This window comes from Tachyglossus aculeatus, chromosome 5, assembly GCF_015852505.1.
Source record: "Tachyglossus aculeatus isolate mTacAcu1 chromosome 5, mTacAcu1.pri, whole genome shotgun sequence".
NCBI lineage: Eukaryota > Metazoa > Chordata > Mammalia > Monotremata > Tachyglossidae > Tachyglossus > Tachyglossus aculeatus.
The window spans coordinates 104,945,802-104,961,989 of NC_052070.1; the positions used below are offsets into that span (position 1 = coordinate 104,945,802).

A 16,188-nucleotide genomic window follows, 5' to 3' on the forward strand; every position below is an offset into this window, starting at 1 on the left:
TTTTACTATGTGCTAGGCACTGTACATAAGTACTGAGGTAGGTACAAGCTAATCTGGTTGGACACAGTCTGTGTCCCACATGGAGCAAATAGGCTTAATGCCCCTTTTACAGATGAGGTCATTGAGGCACATACAATTTGAGCGTCTTCACAAATGTCACAAAGCCGCAAGTGGCAGAGACAGAATTAAAACCTAGGTCCTTCTGATTCCCAGTTCATTCATTCATTCAGTTATACTTACTGAGCACTTGCTGTGGGTAGAGCACTGCATTAAATGTTTGGGAGAGTACAATACAACAATAAACGGACACATTCCCTGCCCACATTAAGTTTATAATCAAGGAGGTGGACACAGACATTAATACAAATATATAAATAACAGATATATACCTAAGTGCTGTGGGGTTGGGAACAGAGATGAACAAAGGGAGCAATTCAGGGTGGTGCAGGAGAGAGTATGAGAAAAGGAAAGGGGGGCATAGTCAGGGCAGGCCTCTTGGAGGACACGTGCCTTCAATAAGGCTTTGAGGAGGGGGAGAGGGGGAGGCAGGACTTGCATGAGGGGTAGGCGGTGAGATAGATGAGGTCGAGGTATAGTGAGAAAGTTAGCATTAGAGGAGTGAAGTGTGCAGGCTGGGTTGCAATAAGAGAGGTAGTGAGGTGAGGTAGGAGGGGGCAAAGTGAAGGAGTGCTTTAAAGCAAATGGTGAGAAGTTTCTGTTTGATGCAGAGGTGGATGGGCAACCCCTGGAGTTCTTTGAGGATTTGGGAAACATGAACTGAACGTTTTTCGTAGAAAAATTATCTGGGCAGCAGAATGAAGTATGGACTGGAGTGGGCCCATGTTGTACCCACTAGATCACACTGCAAGAGTTACGGCGATGTCTTGAACCAGTGCTCTGGTTGGAATTTGGGCTAGATTTCAAACCGGGTTGAGATCACAGGAGGGAATTGGGCTATAGACATTAACCCGGCTGTCTTAAGGAGTGCAGGGTGGCATCCTGAAGAGATGGAGCTGGGTGCAGTGGTGCTCATATAGCTGGTCTGGAGAGAGCTAGAGAGAATCGGGCATAGCTGGGCTGAACGGGGAGGGGCTGAGGGGAACCGGGTCGGGCTGGACCGTTCAGAGCTGAGGAGAGCCCGACAGAGCAGTGCAGACTCTGAGCGGGACTCTGCTTGGAGGCATTTTTGCCCACCCTCATTCATGCTGTCAATGGAATGGCAGGGAATGTGTCTCTTAATTGTTATACTGTACTCCCCAAAGTGCTTAGTATACTCCTTTGCATATAGCAAGCTCTCAATAAATATGACTGACTGAATGAATGAATTGAGCAAGGCAAGGCACTGTATTAAGTGCTTAGAAGTGTACAGTGCAACCATGTCAAGTAGATATGCTGCCTGTTTGCAGAGCATACAATCTGGAAGGATAGAAATGAATTAAAAACAAACAAAAAAACCCCCAAGAAAACATCATATAGGGGACTAGGTAAAATGTAAGGACATTAACATGAATTCTGTGGGGCTGGGCTATTTTAGTGCTTTAACCAGTAGACTCAAGTACATTGGTTCAAGTGGAGCAAGGTTTGTGGGCTGGGGTGTAATAGATCGGCGAGGTGAGGTAGGAATAAGCAGCTGATTGTGTGTGAGTGGATGGGTAGGACTTTCTGTTTGATGGGGAGATGAATGAACAATGGTTTTGGAGGATTAGGGAGACAAAGAGAAGCATCATGGCCTAATGGATGGAGCACGGGCCTGGGAGTCAAAAAATCCTGGATTCTAATCCCAGCTGCTGCATGTTTTCTGCATAACCTGGGCATGCCACTTCACTTATCTGTGCCTCAGTTACCTCATCTGTAATAAGAAGATTAAGACTGTGAGCACCATGTGGGACAGGGACTGTGTCCAATCCAATTACCTTGTATGTACCCCAGTGCTTAGTACAGTGCCTGACACATAATAAGCACTTAGCAAATACCACACATTATTATTATGGACTGAAGGGACTGAGCCATAGTCATGTGGATGGTGCTGTCTGGCTGTAATTTGTGCCCCTCATTGAGTCTAAACCCAGAGGTGATGGAGGTCATTGGGGTCCCCAGAGCAGGGAAAAAGGGGCAGTGTACTTGGGCCTGGGGAGTGACCACAGCCTCCTCCCCACCCTAGTCCATCCTGGATCTGGTAGCAGAGGGAGCCGGAGGAGTAGGGTAGTGGATGAGAGACTCTCAAGTTATGGAAATTTCTTTAGGTGATGTGGGCACATTAGGTATGGGAATTGTGTAAGGTATGTGAATCGCGCCGGTACATAAATTACATGAAGCACCTGAAGTGCCTATGAATGTAACTTACGAAAGGCTCTCCATTACCTAGGCATTCTTGCTGATTGTTTAAATATTGTTTGCAGTTGGGTTTCTTTCCTTTTTTTCCCTCTCAGCTCAGACATAGGTGGGTGAGGTTGGGTGGGTGAGGTTGCATGACTCAGACAGCCCCAAGGAAATATATATGACTCTCGGGGAACCAGAGATGACTCGAGTTGCAGAAACTCCAGTTTCTCGGGAACTGTCTCCATCCGTTGTGAAGGTTGGACTTCCACTGAGATCTGAGTTCTGTCCTGATGCAGCTCTGAAAAGCCTTTTGGTTCACATGACTGGAAATGAACATCCAAGCACACAGAAATGCATCATTATGTGAAGTTTAACAAACAGGTAAGCTTTTTTTAAAAAAAAATTATAACGAACATTCTCTCTTGATCTCTCAGTTCTCATCCTTTGGTTCATGGACTTTCCTGTGCAGGTCTCTAGTAGTATAAAATGGAAGCCAGATTACTATGACCTAGGTTTATATTGACTGGCTCTCTTTGGAAAGTTGAGCACGGACTATAAATTTTGTTCTTCTTTTAAATCACAAGCTTTTTTTCTGAACTATCATGAGACAGATAAGACTCATTTTTTAACCATCCATTTCTATGTAGGAAGATAAAGATGGTTTCAAAAGTGTCTCAATAAACACTTTCATGTGATTTCTTGTTTCTAATCAGGTGGTCCTTAAAGGAATCCCGTGAATGATGGACTTTATTACAGACAGGAAATCAGATTGCTGGAATTCTGAAACCTTCTCAACAGATATGATCTCCAGAGGAATAAATTTATTTTTGGTCACCATGGCCTAGTGGGAAGATCATGGCACTGCTAGTGAGATATTAATTTTAGTCCCAGATCTGCCCCTGGACTGCTGGACTGCTGGGTGATCTTGAACCACTCAATCTGATAATAACTATTGATAATAGGCAGCGGATGTGGCTACTAATTCAGCAGTATGGTACTCTCCAAAGAATTTAATACAGTGCTCTGCAAACATTAAGCACTCAATAAATACGATTGATTGCTTGATATATAATGGTATTTGGTAGGCACTTACTCTGTTATATACAAGAATAGGTTTAGGATAATTATTATCACTATTATTTGTATGGTGCTATTTGTTAAGGCCATACTATATGCAAAGCACTGCACTAAGCGCTGGGGTAGATACAAGATAATAATTCCAGGAACAGTCCCTGTACCATCTGGGACTCTCATTGTAAGTAGGAGGGAGGAAGGATTTAATCCCCATTTTACAGATGAGGAAGCTGAGGCACAAAGATGGTCAATAATTTGGACAAGGTCACACGATAGGGAGGTGGTAGAGCTGGAATTAGAATCCAAATCTCATGACTCCCCAGATCCTGTTCTTTCCAGGCTACTTTTGTTGTACTGCAGTTTTCTCAGCTATGAAATGGGGATAGGATTCCCACTCTCCCTACTTCTTAGATTGTGAGCCATATAAGGGAGAAGAAATGTTTCCTCTCTGATTAACCAGTAGTCTGGTACTTAGCACAGTGTCCGGCACATGGTAAGCGCTTAATAATTAAAAAAAATATTTTTATCATCTCACTAGAAATTAAAGGGATGTACATTCAGCAAAGATACAAAATTTCTCTTGTAGTGGTCTCATATAAACGCTATTGTATGCCATAATAAATTATATGTACAATGAAAAGGCCACTGCAATTTTCTAAATGTTTTTCATTTTGCAATCATTTCAGATAAATATTCCAAATTCCCAGAATGGAAGAGAGGAACAATGTCACAGAATTTGTTCTCTTAGGACTGTCCAGTGACCGAAATTTGCAGATATTCTGCTTTGGGCTGTTCCTCTCCTGTTACATTACAATCCTTTTAGGGAATTTCCTCATCCTCATCACCGTCAGATGCAGTTCCCTCATTAAGGAGCCCATGTACTTCTTCCTCTGCCACTTGTCTCTAATGGACCTCTGCTACACTTCCACTGTGACCCCCAAACTGGTCAGAGATTTTCTGTCTGAGACGAAAACCATTTCCTTCTGTGACTGCATGGTTCATCTCTTTACCATGCACTTATTTGGTGGGGTTGAGATTTTCATCAATTTGGGGATGGCCTACGATCGCTATGTTGCCATCTGCAAACCCTTGCACTATGTGGTTATCAAGAACATGCAGCACTGTGCCACAGTGATTGCAGTGTGCTGGGGAGGAGGATTTCTCCATTGCATCGTCCAGTGGCTTCTTGTCATTTTTTTTGCCCTTCTGTGGCCCTTATGAGATCGATCACTATTTCTGTGATATTTACCCTCTCCTGGAACTGGCTTGCTCAGATACTGATGTGACTGGATTTTTAGTCCTCGCCAATACAGGGACAGTTGTGGTGGTTACTTTTACAGTCTTGATCTTTTCTTACATCACCATTTTAGCCAGTCTGAGGACTGAGGACTTTTAGACTGTGAGCCCACTGTTTGGTAGGGACGGTCTCTATATGTTGCCAATTTGTACTTCCCAAGCGCTTAGTACAGTGCTCTGCACATAGTTAGCACTCCTGCACATAGTAAGCGCTCAATAAATACGATTGATGATGATGACGAGGATCCGCTCTTTGGAAGGATGCCGCAAAGCCCTCTCCACCTGTGCTTCCCACATCACCGTGGTGGTATTGTTTTTCTTGCCTTCCCTCTTCATGTACCTCCGGCCAGCCCAGACCTCCCCAGAGGATAAGGTGTTTGCTCTGTTTTACACCATCATTGCCCCCATGTTCAACCCCCTCATCTATACTCTGAGGAACAGAGAGATGAAAACGGCCATGATAAAGGTGTGGTGTTGGAAGCCGTGTTTGAAGGGAAAATGAAATGGATGTCCACAACTCCTCTCTTCCCCTCCTGCATATGTCTTATTCTACCAACCCTTTTCTCTGTACAATCAACCCAGGTTTTCTCCTAGGCTCAGGAGAAACGAGAATTCTTACTATTTATCGGACTGTAAACATCCCTTCCTCCACCTCAATGCCTGTATTTAATATAGCCTGAAAGGCCTGGAGTGCCTTCATTCCTCACATCCGCCAAACTAGCTCTCTCCCCCTCTTCAAACCCTACTGAGAACTCATCTCTTTCAGAAGGCCTTCCCAGTCTTAGCCCCTTTTCCTCTGCTTCTCCTCCCCTCCCCCATCGCACCTACTCCCTCCATCTGCTCAACCCGCTTCCCTGCTCCACAGCACTTGTGTATATTTGATCATATTTATTACTCTACCATCACCATCATCAATCGTATTTATTGAGCGCTTACTATGTGCAGAGCACTGTACTAAGCACTTGGGAAGTACAAATTGACAACACATAGAGACAGTCCCTACCCAACAGTGGGCTCACAGTCTAAAAGGGGGAGGCAGAGAACAACACCAAACATACCAACAAAATAAAATAAATAGGATAGATATGTACAAGTAAAATAAATAAATAAATAAATAGAGTAATAAATATGTACAACCATATATACATATATACAGGTGCTGTGGGGAAGGGAAGGAGGTAAGATGGGGGGATGGAGAGGGGGACGAAGGGGAGAGGAAGGAAGGGGCTCAGTCTGGGAAGGCCTCCTGGAGGAGGTGAGCTCTCAGCAGGGCCTTGAAGGGAGGACGAGAGCTAGCTTGGCGGATGGGCAGAGGGAGGGTATTCCAGGCCCGGGGGATGACGTGGGCCGGGGTTCGATGGCGGGACAGGCGAGAACGAGGTACGGTGAGGAGATTAGCGGCAGAGGAGCGGAGGGTGCGGGCTGGGCAGTAGAAGGAGAGAAGGGAGGTAGGTGAGGTAGGAGGGGGCGAGGTGATGGAGAGCCTACTCTACTTATTTTATTAGTGATATATATCTATATATCTATATAGATATAGATATAATTCTACTTGTCTATCTTGATGCTATTGATGACTGTCTACTTCTTTGTTTTGTTGTCTGTCACCCCTTCTGGACAGTGAGCCCATTGTTGGGTAGGGATTGTCTCTATCTGTTGCCGACTTGTACTTTCCAAGCACTTAGCACAGTGCTCTACACACAGTAAGTGCTCAATAAATATAATGGAATGAATGAATAAATCCCTTTTTCCACCTCATTACCGCCATCCATTATCTCAGGCCCATGCTCGATCCACTAAGCCCCGCTAATTCTCATTGTCAAATTCCTTGGCCAGCGGAAAGCCACTCAAGGCTGCAGATTCCACTGGGATACTCTGGGAAACAGCTGCCTACCTAGGCCATTTGGTGAGATAAGCTGATTGGAACCAACTACCTATGGTACAGCATCACTGGGCAGTGACCAAAGTGACGATGAGGAGCTCAGCTGCCAGGGGTTGAACGTTTTGGGGAGAGGACTGGGAGGAGGCAGCCAAGATGGCAGTCGGCAGGAAGTCAGGTCTTCCTCCTTGACTTCTACAGATGCCCCAGTCAACCTTCCTTGAAATGCAGACGTTGTGGGTCATCTTACTCGCTCACTCTGCAGGCCCTTCATCAAGTGAACATTTCTGAAAGGGATTGGTATGACAAACCTCTTCTTGTATCTGGAGTGATTCCTCCTGCAACATTTAGTAGTTGAAATATTTTTGTTTCATTCTCGATTTTGCTCTTTGCAGAAATGGTGCAGCAGTCAAGTTGAATTGCAGTTCTGAATTGGAATGAAAATATTCTAACATAATCTATCTATTAATAATTAATGATGATAATTGTGGTACTTATGCACTTACTATTTGCTAAGCACTGTGTTAAGCACTGGGGTAAGTGCAAGATAATCAGGTCCCACATGGGATTCATAGTCTAAGCGGAAGGGAGAACAGGTATAGAATCCCCATTTTGTAGATGAGGGAACTGAGGCCCAGAGAAGTGAAGTGACTTGCCCAAGGTCACACAGCGGGTATATGATAGAGCTGGGATTAGAACCATGGTCCTCTAAGGTAAGGAATCATTTACATGAACCGGACATTGAAAACAATTGCTTAACATTCTATACTTGGTATTCTTTCAGATCATTTAAAGCTTTCCTGAACCCTCACTGATTTCACTGAACACATGGACAAAACAACGTCACTGAACTTGTTCTCATGGGATTTTCCCCAAACCTGGAGGTACAAACACTGTGTTCTGTCCTGTTCTTAACATGTTACCTTATAGTATAGTTGGAAAATTGTTTCATTTTCATCACCATCAGATGTAGCCATCTGATCGACCAGCCTATGTATTTCTTTCTCAGTCTGTTGTCTGCCATGGATCTCTGCTATACCTCCACCGTCGTTCCCCAAATGATCGGAAACCTACTTGTTGGAAGCAAAACAATTTATTTTTCGAACTGTAGGTCTCAGCTCTTTGCTGTGCATTTCTTTGGCGGGGATGAGATCTTCATTCTAGTGGGACTGGCTTACAACCGTTACATTGTGATCTGCAAGGCCCTATGCTACATGACAATCATGAAGAAGCTTACATGCCACCTATGAATCCTGGCTGCCTGTGGGGTATCCCTTCTACATTCATTGGCCCAAACTCTCATGATAGCCAAATAATCCTTCTGTGGACTCATTCAGCTAGATCACTTTTTCTCTGATGTCAAGCCCCTTCTGAAACTGGTCTGTACTGACACCCATACCGTCAACATTTTAGTGGTTGCCAATACAGGGATGGTGTCTTTAGTAACTTTCATTGTCTTGGTAATTTCTTATGCTGTTATACTGTATAACCTAAGAACGTATTCAGCTTCAGGTCGTTAACAGAGCTCTTTCCACATGCAGCTCCCACATTGCTTTTGTAGTTCAATCTTTTTGTTCCTCGAACACTACCTACACTCTTCCTCCTAACACAATCAATGAGGATCAACTGTTTGCTGTGCTTTATACTGTGGTCGCTCCCGTGCTGAATCCATTCATCTATACCCTGAGAAATCTGGAAATGAAGACTGCCATAAGGAAAGTATGGTACAAGAAAGCATTCTTGGGATAAAAACAGAACCAGTAACGTCTCATTTACCTTTGTCTCCCTCCCTCCTCAAATCTGACAGACAATTACTCTCCCTCTCTTCAAAGCCTCATTGAAGGCCCAACTCCTCGAAGAGGCCTTCCCAGACTAAACCCCCCCTCCCTTTCCTCTTTTCCCACACCCTTCTGGGTCACCCTGACCTGCTGTCTTTGGTCTTTTCTCCTCCCAGCCCCACAGCACTTATGTAATAATAATGATGGTGGCATTTGTTAAGTGCTTACTATATGTGAAGCACTGTTCTGAGCTCTGGGGGTGATACAAGGTGATCAGGTTATCCTACGTGGGGCTCATAGTCTTCATCCCCATTTTACAGATGAGGTCACTGAGGCTTAGAGAAGTTAAGTGACTTGCCCAAGGTCACACAGCAGACAAGTGGTGGAGCCGGGATTAGAGCCCCTGACCTCTGACTCCCAAGCCTGTGCTCCTTCCACAGAGCCACGCTGCATATTTGTAAGTTATTTATTTATTTTCATGTCTGTCCCCTCACCTCCCCAGACTGTAAGCTCGTTGTGGGCAAGGAATGTGTCTATTTATTGTTGTATTATACTATCCCAAGTGCTTAGTACAGTGCTCTGCATGCAGTAAGTGCTCAATAAATATGATTGAATGAATGAATTTTAGTTTCTGCTCTAAAGGTGTACAAATCACGAAATTCAATTATTATTATTGTTGTTATTAGGATCCACATCACCAAATTCAGGAGACACCGCTACTGACCAACCAGTCCAGAGAAGCAGCATGGCTCAGTGGAAAGAGCATGGGCGTGGGAGTCAGAAGTCGTGGGTTCTAATCCCTGCTCTGCCACTTTCAGCTTTTTGACTTTGGGGAAGTCATTTAACTTCTTTGTGCCTCAGTTACCTCATCTGTAAAATGGGGATTAAGACTGTGAGCCCCATGTGGGACAACCTGATTACCTTGTATCCCACCGAGCACTTAGAACAATGCTTGGCACATAGTAAGCGCTTAACAAATGCCATCATTATCATTTCCACAGTTATCATCTCTCAGGGTGAAGTTTCTAGTTGGCCACCTTTGTATGATGCCCAGGCATTAGGCTCAATAAGTAAAACCTCCTTTTTTTGGTAATTGTTAAGTGCTTACTAGGTGTCAAGCACTATTCTAAGGACTGGGGATAGTACAGTGTAGCAGAGTTGGTAGACACGTTCCCTGACACGTACATGGGGCCCAGAGTCTAAATAGGAGGGGCAATGAACATTTCACCCCCATTTTACAGTTGAGGAGACTGAGACCCAGAGAAGTTACGTGACTTGACCAAGGTCACACAGCAGGCAAGTAGTTGGGGAATCAGGGTTAGAACCCAGGTCCTCTGACTCCCAGACCCATGCTCTTTCCGCTGCTTCCCATTGTTTTCAAGGATGTCCAGCCGCATTAACCTTATTTTACAGATGAGGTAACTGAGACATAGAGAACTTAAGTAACTTGTCCAAGGTCACACAGCGACCAAGTGACATATCCAGGAATAGAACCCAGATCCTTCTGATTCCCGGCCCTGTGCTTTATATTCTAGGCCATGCTGCTTCTCTGTCTCACAGGTCTGTAAATTTGTCCTCCTCAACTCATCTCTCTTATTCAACCCACATATTAAATCTGTCATCTAATCCTGTAGGATCTACCTTCTCAAATTGTTAAATTGTGCCCTTTCTTCTCCATCCAAACTGCTAATATCTTGATCCAAGCATTTATCCTATCCTTCCTTTATTAATGCATCAGACTCCATGCTGACCTCCCTTCCTCCTTCCTCTCTCCACTCTACTCCATACTTCACACCATTGCCTGGATAATTTTTCTACAAAACGATTCAGTCCATGTTTCACCACTCCTCAAGAACCTCTAATGGTTGCCCATTCACCTTTGCATCAAACAGACCCTCCTTGCCATTGGCTTTAGACCACTCAACCACTTTGTCCCCTTCTATCTTGCCTCCCTGATTTCTTACTAGAGCCCAGCACACTCACTTCGATCCTCTCACACCAACCTATTTATTGTACTTTGATCTCATCTATCTCACTACTGACCCCTCTCCCACATCCTGCCTCTGGCATGGACCTAACTCCTCCTCTATATACGACAGACCACCACTTTCTCCACCTTCAAGTCTTATTAAATTCACATCTCGTGCAAGAGGCCTTCCTTGACTAAACCCTCATTTTCCCTACTCCCTCTCATTTCTGCATCACCCTTGCACATGGATTTGCAACTTTTACTTACCTCACCCTCCGCCTTCCAACACTTGTGTATATATCCATAATTTTTTTAATGTATACTAATGTCTGTCCTCCCCCCTAGAATCTAAGTTCCTTGTGGGCAGGGAACAAGGCCACCAACTCTCTTATATTATACTCTGCGTAGTAAAGTGCTCAGTACAAGATAAGCACCCAATAAATATGATTGTTTAGTTCTCACTGTGCCTTGCTCTCACCTCTCCTGCATCCACCCCATTATTTACAGCTTTCTTCCTGCCTTCCTCATGGAACCACATGAGGAACCTCCCTACATCCGCCAAGCTAGCTCTCTTCCTCCCTTCAAGGCCTTACTGAGAGCTCACCTCCTCCAGGAGGCCTTCCCAGACTGAGCCCCCTCCTTCCTCTCCCCCTCCCCTCCCTCTCCTTACCCCCTGCCTTACCTCTTTCCCTTCCCCACAGCACCTGTATATATGTATATATGTTTGTACGTATTTATTACTCTATTTATTTATTTATTTTACTTGCACACATCTATTCTATTTATTTTATTTTGTTAATATGTTTTGTTTTGTTCTCTGTCTACCCCTTCTAGACTGTGAGCCCACTGTTGAGTAGGGACCGTCTCTATAAGTTGCCAACTTGTACTTCCCAAGCGCTTAGTACAGTGCTCTGCACATAGTAAGCGCTCAATAAATACGATTGAATGAATGAATATGGAGGAAGGATTCTCTTAGGGAGAATTTGGCTATAGACTGACTATGGGGAGTAAGAGAGGAATCAGGGACAATTGTAGGCATTAGAAATGGGGAGGATAGCTGTGCTTTCAGTTGTGATGGGAAGTTAGGTGGAGGAGAAGAATTGGGTTGGATATATATTTCCCTTGGTACTCTGCATCTTCTAGATGGGTTTACCAAAAGAAAATACGGTATTTCAAGAACTGGGAGAGAAAAGAATCCAAGATGATCTTTGCTATCTTTGAAGAAATTAGCTCCTCAACTCCACAAATGCTCCCTGCCCAGAACTTGCCTGATTTTAACTGTGTGGTTCCCAATGTCTATTTCCAATAATCAATCAATCAATCAATCGTATTTATTGAGAGCTTACTGTGTGCATAGCGCTGTACTAGGCGCTTGGGAAGTACAAGTTGGCAACATATAAGACCAATGGTAAGGGAAGAAAATATCACCTTATAATAAGTTGACCTCACTCAGAGCTCAGAAACAGAAGACTGAGACAGAACGGTGGCAGAGGTCAAACGGTAAACTAAAATGGAAATTAAGAGCATGAGACAAAGTTTCTGGATGGACAGCACATTCACCCAAGTTAGGTCCAACTCCCAAAAGGCAGTGGCATAGACTAAATACTTAACAAATACAACAATAATTATTATTATTGTTATCTTGTTTGGTTCTGATAGAGAAGCAGCGTGGCTCAGTGCAAAGAGCACGGGCTTTGGAGTCAAAGGTCATGGGTTCAAATCCCCGCTCTGCCAACTGTCAGCAGTGTGACTTTGGGCAAGTCACTTAACTTCTCTGGGCCTCAGTTGCCTTATCTGTAAAACGGGGATTAAAACTATGAGCCACCCTGTGGGACAACCCGATCACCTTGTAACCTCCCCAGTGCTTAGAACAGTGCTTTGCACAGAGTAAGCGCTTAACAAATACCATTATCATCATCATGATTATTATTACACATACAAATACAATTATTATTATTATTGTTGGGTTTTTTTGGTTCTAATGCTTTATGATACTACTGGATAGAGAACGGGCCTGGAAGTGGATTCTAATGCCAGCTCCATCACTTGTCAGCTATGTAACTTTGGGCAAGTCACTTAATTTTTCTGTGCCTTGGTCACCTCTTTTGTAAAATGGGAATTAATGCTGTGAGCCCCATGCAGGACAAGAACTGTGACCAACCTGAGTAGCTTCCATCGTCCCAATGCTTAGTACAGTGCCTGTCACATAGTAAGAGCTTATCAAATATCATTAAAAATGGGGCAAGTTTCCAGACTCTCTCCCTGGAGTCTTCTCAGGAAGTTATTATCTGGCCCTTAAAGTGCCTTTAAATATATGGAGTCTATTCAGCAAAGATTGTCCCAAGACAGATTCTGCTCTGAGCACTAGCACAATCAAGGATGGGAGATACCGGCTTAGTCTCATTGAGTGTTTTCTATGCTCAGACCCAACGGAATGAAGAAAAAGGTCAGAGAGACTTTTTACCTATCTCTCTCATGAAAACTGGAAGCTCCTTCATACTCGGGAACTCCAGTTGCTAAGAAGTTACTTCTATGTACGTACTTTATTTTTTTAAGCAAGTGAACAATCCAGCAGTGCTTTCTATGTAGCCCTGAAAACCTTTAATGTTTTCCAAGAAAGGAACTGGCAAACTGACCAGAGAACCACTGAGAAATCCTTCAGTAAGATGGATTACTTTTTGTCTTCTAGGTCTAGTTATTTTCTATTTATAAAACGGGTTTTGTTCATTCATTAAATCTTATTTATTAAACACTTACTCTGTACAGAGCACTGTACTGAGCGCTTTGGAAGGTACAATACAACAATAAGCAGTGACATTCCCTGTCCACAATGACTTTTGTGTTTGAGTGCAACTATTTCCTTGTCAAGCACTGATGTGCTTTCCTGGATAAGAGATATTCTCTTGGTATAAAATTCCATTCCTTCTAGCATTTATCTGCTGGGAAATTGTCACAAGGTCCTTGAATGTCACATATATATTTTGATTACAGCACAGTAGGTGAAGCTTTGTAAACTGTATCTTTTGCTGGGCAAGTCATCTGGACCAAAATCACGTTTTGGGGTTTGAATTAACCCCTTTCTATGTTAGTTTGGTATCTTGTGTACACCATCCTCAGACTTTGTCAGAAAAGAACCAAAACATTTGAAACAATATCAATCACCTTTTTTTTGTTATGCCCAAAGTCAGTCAGCTATGTACAAAGAGAGAATTGTAAAAGCAAAATGCAATGCTTCTATTTTAACGGAATCCCAAGGCATATCAACTCCTCTGAAGTCTAACAGTGACAGAACAAGATAATTTATATATCACTATGTAAGTTCTTCCCACTTAAAATGCGAATTGCTTCAAATGAGCAAAAAATGTTTTGTTTCAGCTGGCTACAACTAATAGAATTAGGTAAGGCACCTGAGACTTTTATATTCATCTAAAAGACATTGGCCATTAATTTCCTTGGTATTTTTTCCTAAGTACGGGATTTGAATGGGTCTCATTTTGCAGAATGTTGTCACTCGAAGGACAGATGTGTTGAATAGGGAGGTTATGAAAATTTTGATTTGAAAGCTCACAGTTTTGCCTATATGTCATCTGCTGCAGTTTGGCTTTTAGGCTTAGGTGAGAAATCAAGTATAATAAAAACTATTCCAACTTTGTACATATTATTTATGATATTTCTTTTTGCAATCATTACAGATAAATATTCCTCATTCACAAGATGGAAAGTAACAGGAGCAGTGTCACAGAATTTGTTCTCTTAGGTCTGTCCAGGGATAGAAATTTGTAGATATTCTGCTTTGGATTGTTCCTTTCCTGTTACATTGCAATCCTCTTAGGAAACTTCCTCATCCTCATCACCATCAGAGGCAGCCCCCTCTTCCAGTAACCCATGTACTTCTTCCTCTTCCTCTTGACCCTCATGGATGTCTGCTGCACTTCCATGGTGACTCCCAAACTGGTCAGAAATATGCTGTCTGAGAAGAAAACCATCTCTTTCGGGCCACTGCATGATGCGACTCTTCATCATGAACTTATTTGGTGGGGTTGAGATCTTCATTCTCATGGGGATGGCGTACAATTGCTATGTTGCCATCTGCAAACCCTTACACTATATGGTCATCATGAACAAACAGTGGTGTGCCACAGTGGTTGCAGCGTGTTGGGGAGGAAGATTTCTCCATTCCTTCATCGAGTGGCACCTAATTTTTTTTTTGCACTTCTGTGGCCCCAATAAAATTGATCACTATTTCTTCGATGTTTACCCTCTCCTGGAACTGGCCTGCACAGAAACTGAAGTGATAGGACATTTAGTCCTCTCTGATTCAGGGGCAGTTGCATTGATCTCATTTATAATCTTGGTCTTCTCTTACATCACCATTTTAACCAGTTTGAGGACACACTCTTCAGGATGTCGATGCAAAGCCCACTCCACCTGCACTTCCTGCATCACTGTGTTGGCATTATTTTTTTTTTGCCCTCCATCTTCATTTACCTCTGGCCAGCACAGATCTTCCCTGAGGATAAGGTGTTTGCTCTCTTTTATACCATCATTGCCCCCATGTTCAACTCCTTCATCTACATGCTAAGGAACAGAGAGATGAAAATGGCTATGAGACAGGTGTGGTGTTGGAAGCTGCGTTTGGAACGAAAATCAGCCAGGTGAAACAGAAGTTTACATATCCTTCCCCTCCTGTGTTTGGTTTATTCTATCTACCCAGTTCTTTTCTGTTCAATTGACATGAGTGTTCTCCTAGGCTCAGGGGAAATGTGAATTGTAACTTTTTATCAGACTGTAAATATCCCTTCCTCCACTTCAATGTCTATGTTTAATACAGCCTATAATACAGCCTAATAATAGGAATAAATAATAATGGCATTTATTAAGCACTTACTATGTGCAAAGCACTGTTCTAAACTCTGGGGAGATTACAAGGCGATCAGGGTGTCCCACGTGGGGCTCACAGTCTTCATCCCCATTTTACAGATGAGGGAACTGAGGCCCAGATAAGTTAAGTGATTTGTGCAAAGTCACACAGCTGACAATTGGAGGGGTCGGGATTTGAACCCATGACCTCTGACTCCAAAGCCCATGCTCTTTCCACTGAGCCATGCCGCTTCCCCATTTTGAATAAAATATTTCCAGAAAAAGGAATAACTCCTGCTCAATAGGATGGACAACGAATTATGGTCTTCAGTTGATGTTGAAATTTATCATAAGTTTCATGGAGTGGGAATTACATCTTTGATATGTGCTGTGCAGTGATGGCAGATGTGGATTTTAGCAGTTACAGTCTCTATTATAAGTTTATTTGCAAAGCAGGATTTTCAGTGGGTTCTACTCATAAAATTGCCTCAGTCCCTCCTTGCTGGTAGATGAGGCACAGAGGAGGGTTTGAAAACTCTTTTCAAACATAGAGAAGGCAGCATTTAGGATTTTAAATGGAAAGCAGTGTTGCCTAGTGTAAAGAGCATGAGCATAGTAGTCAGAGGATTTGGGTTCTAATCCTGTTTCTGCTGCTTGGCTGCTGTGTCACCTTAGGTAAGTCACTTATCTTCTCTGTACCTCAGTTACCTCACCTGTAACACGAGAATTGAGACAGTGAGCTCCATGTGATATATAGATTGTGCCCAACCTGGTTATCTTGTACCTACTCCAGCACTTAGTACTGTGCCTGGCACAGAGTGGAAACTTAAATAACATTAAAAAAGTCATCTTCACTTTGCTTCGTCTATTGGTGTATAACTTTTGCTAAGGGAATAATTCACAAGGCTGAGGTAGTTTAAAAGTGTTAGGGAGGCCTGGAATTGCTCAGTGGAAGGGATCTATTTGAGATCATATTTTTCACTTAAGGAAAGGGGACAGCGTTCTAGGTGTACCTT

The 16,188-nt window shown here is 43.1% G+C and overlaps 1 pseudogene; it reads left to right on the plus strand.

The window, feature by feature from the left end:
• Positions 1-4,101: 4,101 nt before the first annotated feature.
• LOC119928875 lies at positions 4,102-6,996 on the plus strand (annotated as a pseudogene).
• The last annotated feature ends 9,192 nt before the right edge of the window (positions 6,997-16,188 follow it).